The 17,052-nt window shown below is 46.1% G+C and overlaps 1 pseudogene; it reads left to right on the top strand.

Annotated features, from left to right (window-relative positions):
- The window catches only part of LOC115134335 (zinc finger CCCH domain-containing protein 18-like), a 39,588-nt pseudogene that overhangs the window by 11,094 nt on the left and 11,442 nt on the right, over nt 1-17,052 (top strand).

Below are 17,052 nucleotides of genomic sequence, written 5' to 3'. Positions count from 1 at the left end.
TCCAGCCATTATTATGAGCCGTTCTCCCCTCAGCAGCCTCCACTGATACAATCCTGTGTGGAACGCAGAGTTTTGATGATTGCCACTTAAAAGAGGATTCCAGCTTTCTACTGCAACTATATTTATTTCTCAGCTGCTAAATGAAGCACATTGCTCCGCTGTAAAACCAGAGTCGCCTACCCGGCACGATGAAAAAAGGAGCTATGGTAAAAAGCAGCCTCCAGTCGCTATTCGAGTGCATACGGATAACGTCTTTTTTCCCTTGCCCCAGTTCTGCACATTTGATAATGGCCCATTTTAAAGACAAGATTATATTGAGAATAATCTGATGGGTGCGAATGTGATCACTTGATGAGAGAACAGCGTGTGCAGCCTGAGGCAAGGAACAGAGCGCAAGCTTTTTTTGTGACTTTCTCAAATCATCAATATACTCGCATCATGCAGCCCTTATATGTTTTGATTTCTAAGACATTCTAAGGTTTGTATTATTCACAGCTAAAGTTGCAAAAAATGATTGACTTTTTAAAGGGAAGACTTTCCAAAGGCGCCCATCAGCGGCTTGTATGTGTGAAGGCCTGAAGATGCTGAACGTGTTCATTTAAAGGCAAATTACAGTGAGATCAGCAGTCGTTTGCATGACAGTTACCATCATTTAATGACCGCCATAGCCCGAGTCAGAACCATGTGGCAATACAAATAACCTGCCTTGCACCCTGTCCCACTGACCTAGAGTCATAAGGTTACTTCACGGATGCACATGGGGAAGTGAGTTGATATTTAGCTGTTCCATTTGTGCAGGATGATGACCTGGAGGAGGGAGAGGTGAAGGACCCCATGGACAGGAAGGTCAGACCAAGGCCCGTCTGCAGGTTCTTCATGAAAGGTACCTCAACGTACTCTCCTGTGCACCACTCGCGTGTACAACACCTGTCTTTTGACGAAACTACACTGTGCAAACATTGCGTGTGCAACTTGAGCATTCCATTCTACACCAGAGACGTATCATGAAGGTTAAACCGAAGGTAAAAACGCGAACCACTTGATCAGCAACACAAGTCTTGCGTGTTGTTGCTTCACTGATGTTCTGCTTCTGTGGCCTGTGTAGCGTTTCTCTTCTTCAATGTAACGGTCCTTTTGAAGCAGTGATATTGAAGACACTTGTTTCAGACAGCAGGGGGAAGCATTGTACTTCATAACTTAAATGAAGATAGTGTGGTAATGGATTATTATTAGGAGCTAAGCCACATACAGCGATGATGGATGTCAACTTACACCCAAACACCATTTACTTCAAAGTATTTGAATTCAATGAAAATATGCTTTTTCCAATTCCCATGTGTCTGTTTTCCAAATGATACAGCTCTGTTTTTCTTTTCCAGGTAACTGCACATGGAGTATGAATTGTAGGTTCATCCATCCAGGGGTCAACGACAAGGGCAACTACTCTCTCATCTCCAAGCCAGACCCCTTCTCTCCCAACGGGGCACCACCTGGAGCACCCCACCCTCTCATTCCTGGAAGCAACCCCTGGGTATGCACCACCTCTGGCCTGCTGTATTTGGACCTGAAGAGTGTGTGTGTGTTTCTGCATTGGGTAAATGTATTGTGTTTACATCTGTTTCCCTGTCTCAGGGTGGACCTGCTGTTGAGGAGCTCCCTCCACCCCCTCCTCCAGTGGAGCCTCCTGTGGAGAGTGCCTGGGAGAGGGGTCTGAGACATGCCAAAGAGGTACAACACCCTCTCAGCTCTTATAAGCATATATGTACTCCTCTTCTGTACAGGTTATTTTTCAGCACCAGCTGATATTGAGTATGTAGATTTTTTTAATTGACATGTTTTCTGAGAGGGTCACCCAGCTACATTTGGCTCGTGAAGCGTCTTTATAATAATACAAGTGTGCATGTGTGTTTAGCCTCTATGGGTTTGTTCAGTCAGCAGGTTATGGTGAAATCCCAGACTTTCCTTGTGTAAAAATTGCCCTATTCCCATAGGTGTTGAAAAAAGCTACCATACGCAAAGAGCAGGAGCCAGACTTTGAGGAGAAGCGCTTTAACGTGACCATTGGAGAGGATGAGCGAGACTTTGACAAGGAGAATGATTTCTTTAGGGAGCGCAGCTACCGCATCACCAGAGAAATCAGAGACCCGGGGTAAGCTCAGGAGCTATGGTTCAAAAGAGAGAAAATATCTTGCCATGGTGGATGTTTTCAAGAATTGTTTTAGACTACGTCTCTGTTTAAACTGTTTTTGGCCTTTTCTTCCCCCGTAGTGACTTGGAGTTCAGAGACCCAGTCTATCCGTAAGTACAATGTAGGGGGCGGTAGTAACGTCCTCTTTTCATGCATCTCTTATCTCTACGTTTCCCTGCTTGATTATCAGCTCCTGCTCTGCTGTAAGAATCCAACTGGTCAGTTATAATGATCAGCCCACTCCACTAGGCCTTATGATTCACATGTCTAATTATGGGTTTGTTCAAATAAAATTAACCCTAAATTATATAGATGGTGAATATCTCTATTGTACGATTTGTCCTCGTTTGTGATGTCATTTCAGTAATGACCCTTATGCTGATCCATACTATGACTATGAGATGGAGGCCTTCTGGAGAGGGGGACAGTATGAGAACTTCAGAGTGCAGTACACAGAGACCCCTCTGCCCTACCACTACAGTGTAAGTACACTCAGAGCGACATCCACCACCCAAGGACTACACAACTTTAAACACAAATGCACAATCAATATTAACTTTGTTGGATTTGCATTTTACTTGTAAGTCTTTTGGTTAAAGAGAACCTTGAATGTGCTGTTGGAAGCGTAAAGCAGGTTGAGCCTGGCTGGAGGTCTATGGCAGTGTGTTTACAAACCCACCTGTATGAATGTTAGAGCGTGAACGTGAGCGGGACCCGCGAGAGCGCCATCGTGACCGTGAGCGGGACCACCGCGAGCGAGAACGCCGGCAGAGAGAACGTGAAAGGGAAAGAGAGAGGGAGCGAGAGAAGGAGAGAATGCGCAGAAAGGAGGAGTGGGAGAGGGATCGCATGAAGCGTGATGAGAAGGAGAGGCCCGTCAGGGAGCGGCCTCCACGCGAACCTCGGGAGAAGAAGGAGGGGGAGGACAAGCAGCCTAAAGGTCCCCCCAGGTCCCCCATCGATACCAACATGCCCCCCAAGTGAGTTGCATGTCCTTTATTACAGGTAGCATGTCCTCTAGACCAGGGGTTCCCAAATTCGGTCCTGGACCCCCCCCCCCCCCCCTCGTGCACGTTTTTTTTTTTTTTCGAGCAATACACAGCGGATTCTAATAACCAACTCATCATCAAGCTTTGGTTATTTAAACGCGCTGTGTAGTGCTCAGGCAAAAAAACAAATACTTGAACCGGGGGGAAATGACCGAGTTTGGGAAACTCTGCACTAGACCAGGGGTTCTTAAACTATTTCGGCTTGAGACCCAAATGACAAATGGACTATTCTCCCATGACTCAAATAGTCCTCCAATGACTTAAAGGAAATGATGTGTGATTTATAGATGTATTCTCAAAACTCGTGACCCACCTATCACATGCTGGGTCCCAACCCATAGTTTAAAGCCTCAATCCTTAGTTTAAACTAGGGATGGGCATTTTACATTTTTGCACTGTATTTATCAATATGCCAAGAGATCGCAACAATAACTAATTTATCATGACTATTACAGATAACAAATCCTAATTGCTGATTTGCCGCATATATATGATATACATGCATACATACAGTTGAAGTCGGAAGTTTACATACTCTTAGGTTGGAGTCATTAAATCTCGTTTTTCAACCACTCCACACATTTCTTGTTAACAAACTATAGTTTTGGCAAGTCGGTTAGGGCGTCTACTTTGTGCATGACACAAGTAAAATTTCCAACAATTGTTTACAGACAGATTAGTTCAAATCAAATGTATTTATATAGCCCTTCGTACATCAGCTGATATCTCAAAGTGCTGTACAGAAACCCAGCCTAAAACCCCAAATAGCAAGCAATGCAGGTGTAGAATCACGGTGGCTAGGAAAAACTCCCTAGGAAGAAACCTAGAGAGGAACCAGGCTATGTGGGGTGGCCAGTCCTCTTCTGGCTGTGCCGGGTGGAGATTATAACAGAACATGGCCAAGAAGTTCAAATGTTCATAAATGACCAGCATGGTCGAATAATAATAAGGCAGAACAGTTGAAACTGGAGCAGCAGCACAGCCAGGTGGACTGGGGACAGCAAGGAGGCATCATGTCAGGTAGTCCTGAGGCATGGTCCTAGGGCTCAGGTCCTCCGAGAGAGAGAAAGAGAGAATTAGAGAGAGCACACTTAAATTCACACAGGACACTGAATAGGACAGGAGAAGTACTCCAGATATAACAAACTGACCCTAGCCCCCCGACACATAAACTACTGCAGCATAAATACTGGAGGCTGAGACAGGAGGGGTCAGGAGACACTATGGCCAAACAGGAAGGATATAACCCCACCCACTTTGCCAAAGCACAGCCCCCACACCACTAGAGGGATATCTTCAACCACCAACTTACCATCCTGAGACAAGGCTGAGTATAGCCCACAAAGATCTCCGCCACGGCACAACCAACCCAGACAGGTTGTTCACTTATATGTGACTGTCTCAAAATTCCAGTGGGTCAGAAGTTTACATACACTAAGTTGACTGTGCCTTTAAACAGCTTGGACAATTCCAGAAAAGTATGTCATGGCTTTAGAAGCTTCTGATAGGCTAATTGACATAATTTGTTTCAATTGGAGGTGTACCTGTGGATGTATTTCAAGGCCTACCTTCAAACTCAGTGCCTCTTTGCTTGACATCATGTGAAAATCAAAAGAAATCAGCCAAGACCTCAAAAAATATGTGTAGACCTCCACAAGACTGGTTCATCCTTGGGAGCAATTTCCAAACGCCTGAAGGTACCATGTTCATATACAAACAATAGTACAAGTATAAACACCATGGGACCACACAGCCATCCTACCGCTCAGGAAGGAGACGCGTTCTGTCTCCTAGAGATTAACATACTTTGGTGTGAAGATGCTGGAGGAAACAGGTACAAAAGTATCAATATCCACAGAAAAACGAGTCCTATATCGACATAACCTGAAAGGCCGCTCAGCAAGGAAGACGCCACTGCTCCAAAACCGCCATAAAGACAGACTACGGTTTGCAACTGCACATGGTGGCATCATGAGTAGGGAAAATTATGTGGATCTATTGAAGCAACATCTCAAGACATCAGTCAGGAAGTTAAAGCTTGTTCTCAAATGGGTCTTACAAATGGACAATGACCCCAAGCATACTTCCAAAGTTGTGGCAAAATGGCTTAAGGACAACAAAGTTAAGGTATTGGAGTGGCCATCACAAAGCCCTGACCTCAATCCCATAGAACATTTGTAGGCAGAACTGAAAAAGCATGTGCGAGTAAGGAGGCCTATAAACCTGACTCAGTTACACCAGCTCTGTCAGGAGGAATGGGCCAAAATTCACCCAACTTATTGTGGGAAGCTTGTGGAAGGCTACCCAAAACATTTGGCCGAAGTTAAACAATTAAAGGCAATGAGGTGTTAAAAAAAAAGTAACAAAAGTAACAAATAATTAATCAATTAACAAATAATTGTATATAGCGAGGCTATATACAGGGGGGGTACCGGTGCTGATACACTGGTTTGTCGAGGTAATTGAGGTAATATCTACATGTAGGTAGAGTTATTATAGTGACTATGCATAGATGATAACAGAGTAGCAGCAGCGTGGAAGAAGGGGGGAAATGCAAGTAGTCTGTGTAGCCATTTGATTAGATGTTATGGCTTTGGGGTAGAAGATGTTTAGAAGCCTCTTGGACCTGTTGGGTCAGTAACTGGGGGATTTCGACTCATCCTTAAGTCGCTCTGGATAAGAGCGTCTGCTAAATGACTTAAATGTAAATGTAAATATGGGATGTGCAAATTCATGCTCTCTCCCCCATGTTGATATTAGACTGCAACCACAGCACACATAACACGCACAACCAGTTACTTAGTGGGGAGACCAACAGCAGACTGTCAAAACAGCCGTGTTTCCCTGTCTTCGCTCACTTTGTGACCGACGGGCACCTGTCCTATCAATAGATCACTAGAAGGTGCATATCATTCATTCTAGTGGGAAAGGGCAATAGTGTGCAACTGTAGCCAGCAATCCGGGGCATTCCTGCATGTGGACAATCTTGCAGGAAGGCCTCCTCTGAGCGTCCCATTGGTTCCATCATCCCTTCCCACCCCCTCGATCACCCCATTGGTTCCTCTCCAGAGGGTGGTATGGACCTCCAGGACATCTACAGCACCCGGTGTCACAGGAAGGCCAAGATCAGAGGACCTCAGCTACCCGAGCCACTTCCTGTTCACCCTACCACCATTTAGAAGGTGGGAGACAGTGCAGGTTTATCAAAGCTGGGTCCAAGAGACTAAAAAACAGCTTCTCTCTCCAGACAATTAAACAGTCACCACTGAGCCAGCTGTTATGAGATAATCGAAAGTACATTTCTCTACCATAAGCTGCCTCCAACGTCGTTTTAGAGAATTGGGCAGTACGTCCAACTGGCCTCACAACCGCACACCACATGTAACCACGCCAGCCCACGACCTCCACATCCGGCTTCTTCACCCGCGGGATCGTCGGAGACCAGCCATCTGGACAGCTAATGAAACTGTGAGTTTGCACAACCTAATAATTTCGTAACAACTGTCGGCAACCGTTTTAGGGAAGTTCATCCGAATGCTCGTCGTCCTCACCAGGGTCTTGACATGACTGCAGTTTGGCGTCGTAACCTAACATCATGGGCAAATGTTCACCTTCGATAGCCACTAGCAAGCTTGAGAAGTTTGCTCTTCACGGATGAGTCCCAGTTTCCCGGTATGGCATTGTGTGTGTGAGCTGTTTGCTGATGTCAATGCTGTGAACAGAGTGCTCCATGGTTGCGGTGGGGTTATGGTATGGGCAGGTATAAGCTACGGACAACGAACACAATTGCATTTTATCAATGGCAATTTGTAAGCACAGGATACCGGGATGAGATCCTGAGGCACATTGTTGTGCCATTCATCTACCACCCATCACCTTATGTTTCAGCATGATAATTCACTGCACCATGTCACAAGGATATGTACACAACCCCTGAAATCTGAAATGTCCCAGTTCATGGCCTGCATACTCACCAGACAAGTCACCCATTGAGCATGCTTGGGATGCTCTGGATCGACCGCGCGTTCCAGTTTATATCCAGAAACATCGCACAGCCATTGAAGAGGAGTGGGACAACATACCACAGGCCACAATCAACAGCCTGTTCAACTCTATGTGAAGGAGATGTCACACATATGTATATTTAAGGTATCTGTGAACAACCGATGCATATCTGTATTCCCAGTCATGTGAATTTCTTAAGACACTATGTTTGTGTTTCCATTATTTTGTCCGTTTCAAATAAAATGTTTTTGGTCGCGTACACATTTTGCAGATGTTATCAGGACGAGCAATGTCTGAGCCCGGAAAATAAATATATATGTATATGATTGTGTGTATAATAGACTGTATGGACAATTATATGAATCGAAAAGTGTGTCCAGCAGTAGTTATATAGGATGAGCCTTGACTAGAATACAGTGTGTATACATAGGAAGTAGGTAAAACAGTATGTACAATGTATTAAAGTGGCAAGTGTTCAATGACTATGTACAGTGAAAAAAATATGAAAGGCGACGTGCAACAATTTCTAAGATTTTACTGAGTTGCAGCTCATATGAGGAAATTATTTAATTGAAATAAATAAGGCCCTAATCTTAATAAGGCATTGGGCAACCACGAGCCATAACAAATTCAATGCACCTTGGCTTAGATTCTCCAAGTGTATGGAACTCTATTCGGAGGGATGCGAGACCATTCTTCCACGAGAAATTCCAGAATTTGGTGTTTGGTTGATGGAAACCGCTGTCCAGAATCTTCAATAAGTGTTCAATTGGGTTGTGATCTGGTGACAGAGATGGCATATGGCTTACATTGTTTACATGCTCATCAAACTATTCAGTGACCACTCATGCCCTGTGGATGGGAGCATTGTCATCCTATGGGGGCATAGCCATGGTAGCCAAAATAATGGCTTGCCCAAAATAATGTCCCTAAGCATGATGGGATGTTAATTGCTTAATTAACTTAGGAACCATGTGTGGAAGCATCGGCTCTCAATATACTTCGTATACCTAATTTACTCAAAGGTTTCCATTATTTTAGCAGTTACCTGTATCTTAGTTTGCAAGGTTGGAAGACTTTAGAAAAGCAAGTACTGAATAATACTCACATTCCTTTCAATCTTTTACCCAGATTTTAGCAGAGAAGCATATTTACACCAGTCAGGTGGATACAGACAGGTCACTACTGTATACAACTTAACAAGCAGAGGGGGATTCAAAAGTACAGTCTTCGTCAGCCGATATGTATGAATCATTAGGGCCGGGACGATACCAGTATGGCAAAAACAAAAACATTCAAAACCTGCTGTATGTAAAATATTGTGTGCTTGGAAAATGAACAAACTGGACTCTGGATGATAACAATGATGTTTGTTTCCAACATTAGGGCTGTTTTCCTAAAGAAATTAAATCTGTTTTGTTTCTTTGACATAACACTAACGAGTATCCTGATAAGGGTATCGTCCCGGCCCTATAAATCATGTCAAAACATTTAGCAAAAGATTTCTCGAAATATCCCAACCAATTTTTGCAAAATACATTTTACATATACATAAGTATTCAGACCCTTACTCGGTACTTTGTTGAAGCACCTTTGGCAGTGATTACAGCCTCGAGTCTTCTTGGGTATGACGCTACAAGTTTGGCACACCTGTATTTGGGAAGTTTCTCCCATTCTTCTCTGCAGATCCTATCAAGCTTGAATGGGCAGCGTCGCTGCACAGCTATTTTAAGGTACCTCCAAAAACGTTAGATCGGGTACATGTCCAGGCTCTGTCTGGGCCACTCAGAGACTTGTCCCGAAGCCACTCCTGCGCTGTCTAGGCTGTGTGCTTATGGTCGTTGTCCTGTTGGAAGTTGAACCTCGCCCCCAGTCTGAGGTCCTGAGCACCCTGGAGCAGGTTTTCATCAATGCTCCGTTCATCTTTCCCTTGATCCTGACTAGTCTCCCAGTCCCTGCCGCTGAAAACATCCCCACGGCGTGATGCTGCCACCACCATGCTTCACCGTAGGGATGGTGCCAGGTTTTCTCCAGACACGACGCTTGACATTCAGGCCAAAGAGTTTGATCTTGGTTTCATCAGACCAGAGAATCTTGTTTCTCATGGTCTGAGAGTCCTTCACTATTGTGTTGTAGATTGAGGATTTGTTTTTAATCAATTTTAGAATAATGCTGTAAAGTAACAAACTGGTAAAAGTCAAGGGGTCTGAATATGTTCCGAATGAACAGTAAATGTTGAACTGGAATGCAAAAATGCTCTGTAAAATTAGTGGCCCTGTCGAGCCAGTGACTGACAAGATCCACTTGCCATCGTGTTAATGTTGAACCCTGCACGCAAAATAAAATAAAGGTTGAGCATTGTGCGTCCTGTGAAACACGACCCAGCCAAGCCGCACTGCTTCTTGACACAATGCCCGCTTAACCCGGAAGCCAGCTGCACCAATGTGTCGGAGGAACACTGAACACCTGGCAACCATGTCAGCGTGCATGTGCCCGGCCCGCCACAGGAGTCGCTAGAGCGCGATGGGACAAGGACATCCCGGCCGCCCAAACCCTCCCCTAACCCGGATGATGCTGGGCCAATTGTGTACCGCCCCATGGGTCTCCCGGTCGAGGCTGGCTGTGACAGCCTGGACTCGAACCAGGATCTCTAGTGGCACAGCTAGCACTGCGATGCAGAACCTTAGACCACTGCACCACTCGAGAGCCCCCCACACCTATTTTTAAACATTCTGGTAAACAATCCTTATTTACTAGCTTTGTATGAAAGCGCGAATGTTCAGGTTGGGAAACTCCTATACCGAAATTTTCGCCACACACAAGGAGCAACAAAGAACTATTGGCTTTCTGTTCAAAAGAGGTTAGGCCTACATTTAGGTTATACCCAGCCATACAAGTACTGGAACTGTGATATGATGGCCTAGATGAGTGCATAACATGGCATCAGCATATGATGTAGTCTAGGCTGTGTGTTTACACTGCAGCATCAGATTTGGCTCTGGGTTTGTTGAGACTTTCTGTTTGAGCGTCTGTCCAAATATTTGGCTGAGGAAATGGGAGAGATTCCCAGTGTTGAAACAGCTCTGATCCATATCTTAGACTCTACAGAGAGGACAGTGAAACATCGCATCCCTTTAACCTCCAATCAGTCAGTGACTGGACTGGTGCTGTCACTAAACATTCTTTTGCCATCACAGGAACAGTCCTTTGTGCAGAATGTTTTTGAATGTGTGAATAATTATTTTGAGATAAGATATTATCAGATAAGGTCCGTCCGTGACAGCTTGTTCTGCGCTCATCTCCTCCAGGAATGTTGCAACACATCATGTTGTGATTTCAGTGTCTTTGTTTCTCTTACCTGGGAATAACTGAAGGGAGGTCATGCCATACTATGTTATGAACATAAACTGAGGAATGAAAACAGTGTATGGAACCTTCTTTATTTTGTATCTCTCTCTCATTCGTTTGTGATGCTTTATTGCTAAATGTGTGATTGATTTGATTGCCTCTCTCAACCCCTCTTCCCAGTCGGCCGATGATGGAGCCGCCTCTCAAAACGGAGCTGATGCCCATGTCCAAGCGGCCAGATGAGTGGAAGGACCCCTGGCGCCGGTCTAAATCCCCCAGGACACGTCCGGGCATGTCCGGGTCACCACCGCGGGGCCGCCGGCGTCACCGGCCCTCTGGATCCTCTGTCTCACTGTCCAACTCCTCTAGGTAGCTTTCAATTCAGCCTTACCTCTAGTCTGATACTCTGGTAACACCTTAAATCAACACTTTAAAACAATGTTTTTATTCTGCAGTAATTTATATCTACTTGAGTACTATGGGTTTCTGTGTGTGTGTTAAAGAGTGAGGTTAACTGTGGGTTTTGTTCTGCAGGTCTTCGTCCCGCTCTTCCTCCTACACAGGCTCCGGATCATCCCGGTCTCGCTCTCGCACCTCGTCCTTCAGCTCGTACTCCAGCCACTCCTCCCAGCACAGCTCCTTCAGCGGGAGCCGCTCCAGGTCCATAACACACACTCTGCCTGTCTGTCTGTCCACCCCCACAACACTGTCTGTTGAGTAGGACACCCATTCACTGAGAGCATGGTAACCTGTAATCTCAGGTCTCCCATAAGAGAGCTGATATGTATCATGGATCGGAGATGACTTAGGGTTGTAATTAAACGTGGCCTTCTGTTTGTCTCACTGCAGGTCCAGATCGTTCTCCTCGTCTCCCTCTCCGACCCCTTCAGCACAGAGAAACGCCAAGAATAAAGCAGCGGCCCCACTGGCCCTAGGGCCCAAAGGGTAAAGCTATACTCATCCGTCCATAGACATACTGTATATTCATCGGTTGTGCTGTGCACTTCCATACACAACTCACACAGATCATATGTACTTTTCCTTTCATGGCTCGAGTCAATATACAGTGGGGAGAACAAGTATTTGATACACTGTCGATTTTGCAGGTTTTCCTACTTACAAAGCATGTAGAAGTCTGTAATTTTTATGATAGGTACACTTCAACTGTGAGAGACGGAATCTAAAACAAAAATCCAGAAAATCACATTGTATGATTTTTAAGTAATTAATTTGCATTTTATTGCATGACATAATTATTTGATGCATCACAAAAGCAGAATTTAATATTTGGTACAGAAACCTTTGTTTGGAATTACAGAGATCATACGTTTCCTGTAGTTCTTGACCAGGTTTGCACACACTGCAGCAGGGATTTTGGCCCACTCCTCCATACAGACCTTCTCCAGATCCTTCAGGTTTCGGGGCTGTCGCTGGGCAATACGGACTTTCAGCTCCCTCCAAAGATTTTCTATTGGGTTCAGGTCTGGAGACTGGCTAGGCCACTCCAGGACTTTGAGATGCTTCTTACGGAGCCACTCCTTAGTTGCCCTGGCTGTGTGTTTTGGGTCGTTGTCATGCTGGAAGACCCAGCCTCGACCCATCTTCAATGTTCTTACTGAGGGAAGGAGGTTGTTGGCCAAGATCTCACGATACATGGCCCCATCCATCCTCCCCTCAATACGGTGCAGTCGTCCTGTCCCCTTTGCAGAAAAGCATCCCCAAAGAATGATGTTTCCACCTCCATGCTTCACGGTTGGGATGGTGTTCTTGCGGTTGTACTCATCCTTCTTCCTCCAAACACGGCGAGTGGGGTTTAGACCAAAAAGCTCTATTTTTTTGTCTCATCAGACCACATGACCATCTCACATTCCTCCTCTGGATCATCCAGATGGTCATTGGCAAACTTCAGACGGGCCTGGACATGTGCTGGCTTGAGCAGGGGGACCTTGCATACACTGCAGGATTTTAATCCATGATGGCGTAGTGTGTAACTAATGTTTTTTTTAGACTGTGGTCCCAGCTCTCTTCAGGTCATTGACCAGGTCCTGCCGTGTAGTTCTGGGCTGATCTCTCACCTACGTCATGATCATTGATGGCCCACGAGGTGAGATCTTGCATGGAGCCCCAGACCGAGGGTGATTGACCGTCATCTTGAACTTCTTCCATTTTCTAATAATTGCGCCAACAGTTGTTACCTTCTCACCAGGCTTTTTGCCTATTGTCCTGTAGCCCATCCTGGCCTTGTGCAGGTCTGCAATTTTATCCCTGATGTCCTTACACGGCTTTCTGGTTTTGGCCATTGTGGAGAGGTTGGAATCTGTTTGATTGAGTGTGTGGCCAGGTGTCTTTTATACAGGTAACTGGTTCAAACAGGTGCAGTTAATACAGGTAATGAGTGGAGAACAGGAGGGTTTCTTAAAGAAAAACTAATAGGTCTGTGAGAGCCGGAATTCTTTTTACCTTTATTTAACCAGGCAAGTCAGTTAAGAACAAATTCTTATTTTCAATGACGGCCTGGGAACAGTGGGTTAACTGCCTGTTCAGGGGCAGAACGACAGATTTGTACCTTGTCAGCTCGGGGGTTTGAACTTGCAACCTTCCGGTTACTAGTCCAACGCTCTAACCACTAGGCTACCCTTACTCGTTGGTAGGTGATCAAATACTTATGTCATGCAATAAAATACAAATTAATTACTTAAAAATCATACAATGTGATTTACTGGATTTTTGTTTTAGATTCCATCTCTCACAGTTGAAGTGTACCTATGATACAAATTACAGACCTCTACATGCTTTGTAAGTAGGAAAACCTGCAAAATCGGCAGTATATCAAATACTTGTTCTCCCCACTGTAGATCAATCAATATTGATACTTCATAGTCTTACATAATAATAGGGTAGTTTGCATGTAATGCACATGCTGTATTGTTCATCTTAGACATGTAGCTAGCATGCTTCTAGTATTAGTCTGTAGAATCACTGTCTCTTGAACAAAGCATGTGTTTTTCCCTCATGGATGTGACGTGTGTAAATGCTGCATGCCAAACAACAAACCAATGTCTTATCATCCTCAAGCATCCTGTCGAAACCTGGTGCGCCTTCCCCTCCTGGTAGGGAGAAGGCTCCCCCCAAGAAGGCTCCAAGCCCACCACTGCCAGGCCAGCCTGGGAAACCCCCCAAACCCACCCTAGAGGGGGCTAAGCCTGGCAACTCCCGCGAGCCCCGTGAGGTGGGCCGACCCATGCCGCCTCAGGAGGTGGGCCGACCCATGCCGCCTCAGGAGGGGGGCCGACTCATGCCACCTCGGGAGGGGGGCCGACCCGTGCCCCCTCGGGAGGGTCAGGGGGGCCGACCCGTGCCGCCTCGCGAGGGTCAGGGGGGCCGACCCGTGCCGCCTCGGGAGGGTCAGGGGGGCCGACCCATGCCGCCTCGGGAGGGTCAGGGGGGCCGACCCATGCCACCTCGGGAGGGGGGGCGACCCATGCCGCCTCGGGAGGGTCAGGGGGCCGACCCATGCCACCTCGGGATGGTCAGGGGGCCGACCCATGCCGCCTCGGGAGGGGGCCGACCCATGCCGCCTCGGGAGGGGGCCGACCCATGCCTCCTCGGGAGGGGGCCGACCCATGCCGCCTCGGGAGGGGGGCCGACCCATGCCGCCTCGGGAGGGGGCCGACCCATGCCGCCTCGGGACAGGGGCCGACCCATGCCGCCTCGGGAAGGGGGCCGACCCATGCCGCCTCGGGATGGTGGCCGACCCATGCCGCCTCGGGAAGGGGGCAGACCCGTGCCTCCTCGGGAGGGGGGCCGACCCGTGCCTCCTCGGGAGGGGGGCCGACCCATGCCTCCTCGGGAGGGGGGCCGACCCATGCCTCCTCGAGATGGAGGCCGAGCCATGCCGCCTCGGGAGGGGGGCCGAGCCATGCCGCCTCGGGAGGGGGGCCGAGCCATGCCTCCTCGGGAGGGGGGCCGACCCATGTCACCTCGGGAGGGGGGCAAACCCCTCAACCTGCGGGAGGGCCGACGGAAGGAGCGGCAGCAGCACAATCCACCCAGGAGGTAGGACAGAAGTACACATTTGGTTAGAGATGGCTATCTATCTTTCACAAGTTCCTTTGTCACATTCAACACAGCCAACCTGAAATCTCAAGGTTATCCAATGATATACAAAGGTGTAACAGGGCTCGACATACAGGGCTGCCCGCTTGCCTAGGGATGTTTTGGAAACCCCCCGGGCCTGTCAATCATTCATGTCAGTGGCCCGCTTTGGCCAGTGAAAAAAACATCATAATAATGGTATTTTCAGTCTAGACTATAAAATTAATTTAAAAATTACATTAATTCCCCGAAGCTGTTAGTTAATGTACATTGCTGTGAAAAAGTATTTACGCCCTTTCTAATTTTCTCTACTTTTGTATATTTTTGATGAATGTTAAAAGATCTTCAACCAAAACCTAATATTAGATAAACAGAACATGAGTGAACAAATAACGCAACAGTTAAATACTTATTTCATTCATTTCGTAAACAAAGGTATGCTGTGTGAAAAAGTATTGCCCCTTACACTCAATAACTGGTGGTGCCACCTTTAGCTGCAATGACTCCAACCAAACACTTCCTGTAGTTGTTGATCAGTCTCTCACACCGCTGTGGAGGAATTTTGGCCCACTCTTCCATGCAGAACTGCTTTAACTCAGCGACATTTGTGGGTTTTCAAGTATGAACTGCTTGTGTCAAGTCCTGCCACATCTCAATTGGGATTAGGCCATTGCAAAATTTCTAATGTGTATACTTTTTAGCCATTTTCATGTAGACTTGATTGTGTGTTTTGGATCATTGTCTTGCTGCATGACCCAGCTGCGCTTCGGCTTCAGCTTACAGACGGAGGGCCTGACATTCTCCTGTAGAATTTTCTGATGCAGGCAGAATTCATGGTTCCTTCTATTAAGGCAAGTCGTCCAGGTCCTGAGGCAGCAAAGCATCCCCAAACCATCACACTACCACCACCATGCTTTACCGTGGGTGTAGGGTTCTTACTGTGGAATGCGGTGTTTGGTTTTCACCAGGCATAATGAGACCCATGTCATCCAAAAAGTTATACGTGTGACTCATCTGTCCATAGAACATTCTTCCAAGAGTCTTGATGTTCTTCCAGGTGCTTTTTGTCAAACTTGATTGAACTTTTTGGATGAGATGGGTCACATTATGCCTGGCGAGAACTGAACACTGCATTCCACAGTAAGTACATTGGCCTACCCACTTGGAAGTCAGGCCCAGCCAATTAGAATGAGTTTTTCCCCACAAATGGGCTTTATTACATACAGAAATACTCCTCAGTTTCATCAGCTGTCCGGGTGTCTGGTCTCCGAAGATCTCGCATGTGAAGAAGCCGTATTTGGAGGTCCCGGGCTCCGGTTGAGCCGTATGCGGTTGAGGCCGGTTGAATGTAATAACAAATTCTCCAAAACAACGTTGGAGGTGGCTTATGGTAGAGAAATCAACATTAAATTCTCTGGCAACAGCTCTGGTGGACATTCCTGCAGTTAGCTAAATTGAGACATCTGTGGCATTGTATTTTGTGACAACTGCACATTTAAGAGTGGCCTTTTATTGTCCCCGGCACACGGTGCATCTGTGTAATGATCATGCTGTTTTATCAGCTTCTTGATATGCCACACCTGTCAGGTGGGTGGATTATTTTGTCAAAGGTGAAATGCTCTCTAGCAGGGATATAAACAAATTTGTGCATATAATTTGAGAGAAATTAGCTTTTTGTGCATATGGACATTTTCTGGGATCTTTTATTTCAGCTCATGAAACATGGGACAAACACTTTACATGTTTTGTTTATATGTGCAGTTTTGTCATGCAACACAATGCCACAGATGTCCCAAGTTTTGAGGGAGCATGCAGTTGGCATGCTGACTGCAGGAACGTCCACCAGATCTGTTTCCAGAGAACATCATTTTCATTTCTCTTCCATAAGCTGTCTCCAATGTTGTTTTTGAGAATTTGGTAGTATGTCAGACCACCTGTATGGCTTCGTGTGGGTGAACGTTTTGCTGATGTCAACGTTGTGAACAGATTGCTTCATGGTGGCAGTGGGGTTATGGTATGGGCAGCCATGAACAATGAACACAATTACATTTTATCGATGGCAATTTGAAAGCACAGAGATACCGGGACGAGATCCAACGGCCCATTGTCATCAAATCAAATTGTATTGGTCACATACACATGTTTAGCAGATGTTATTGTGGGTGTAACGAAATGCTTGTTCTTCTAGTTCTGACAGTGCAGCAATGTCTAACAAGTAATATCTAGCAATTTCACAACATATACACGCAAATCTAAGTAAAGGAATCGAATGAATATATAAATATATGGACAAGCAATGTCAGAGCAGCATAGACTAAGATACAGTAGAATAGTATAGAATACAGTATATACAGTGGGGCAAAAAAG

Source organism: Oncorhynchus nerka, linkage group LG9a (genome assembly GCF_034236695.1).
Source record: "Oncorhynchus nerka isolate Pitt River linkage group LG9a, Oner_Uvic_2.0, whole genome shotgun sequence".
In the NCBI taxonomy this organism is placed as follows: domain Eukaryota; kingdom Metazoa; phylum Chordata; class Actinopteri; order Salmoniformes; family Salmonidae; genus Oncorhynchus; species Oncorhynchus nerka.
This window is presented reverse-complemented; position numbering and strand designations above follow the sequence as displayed.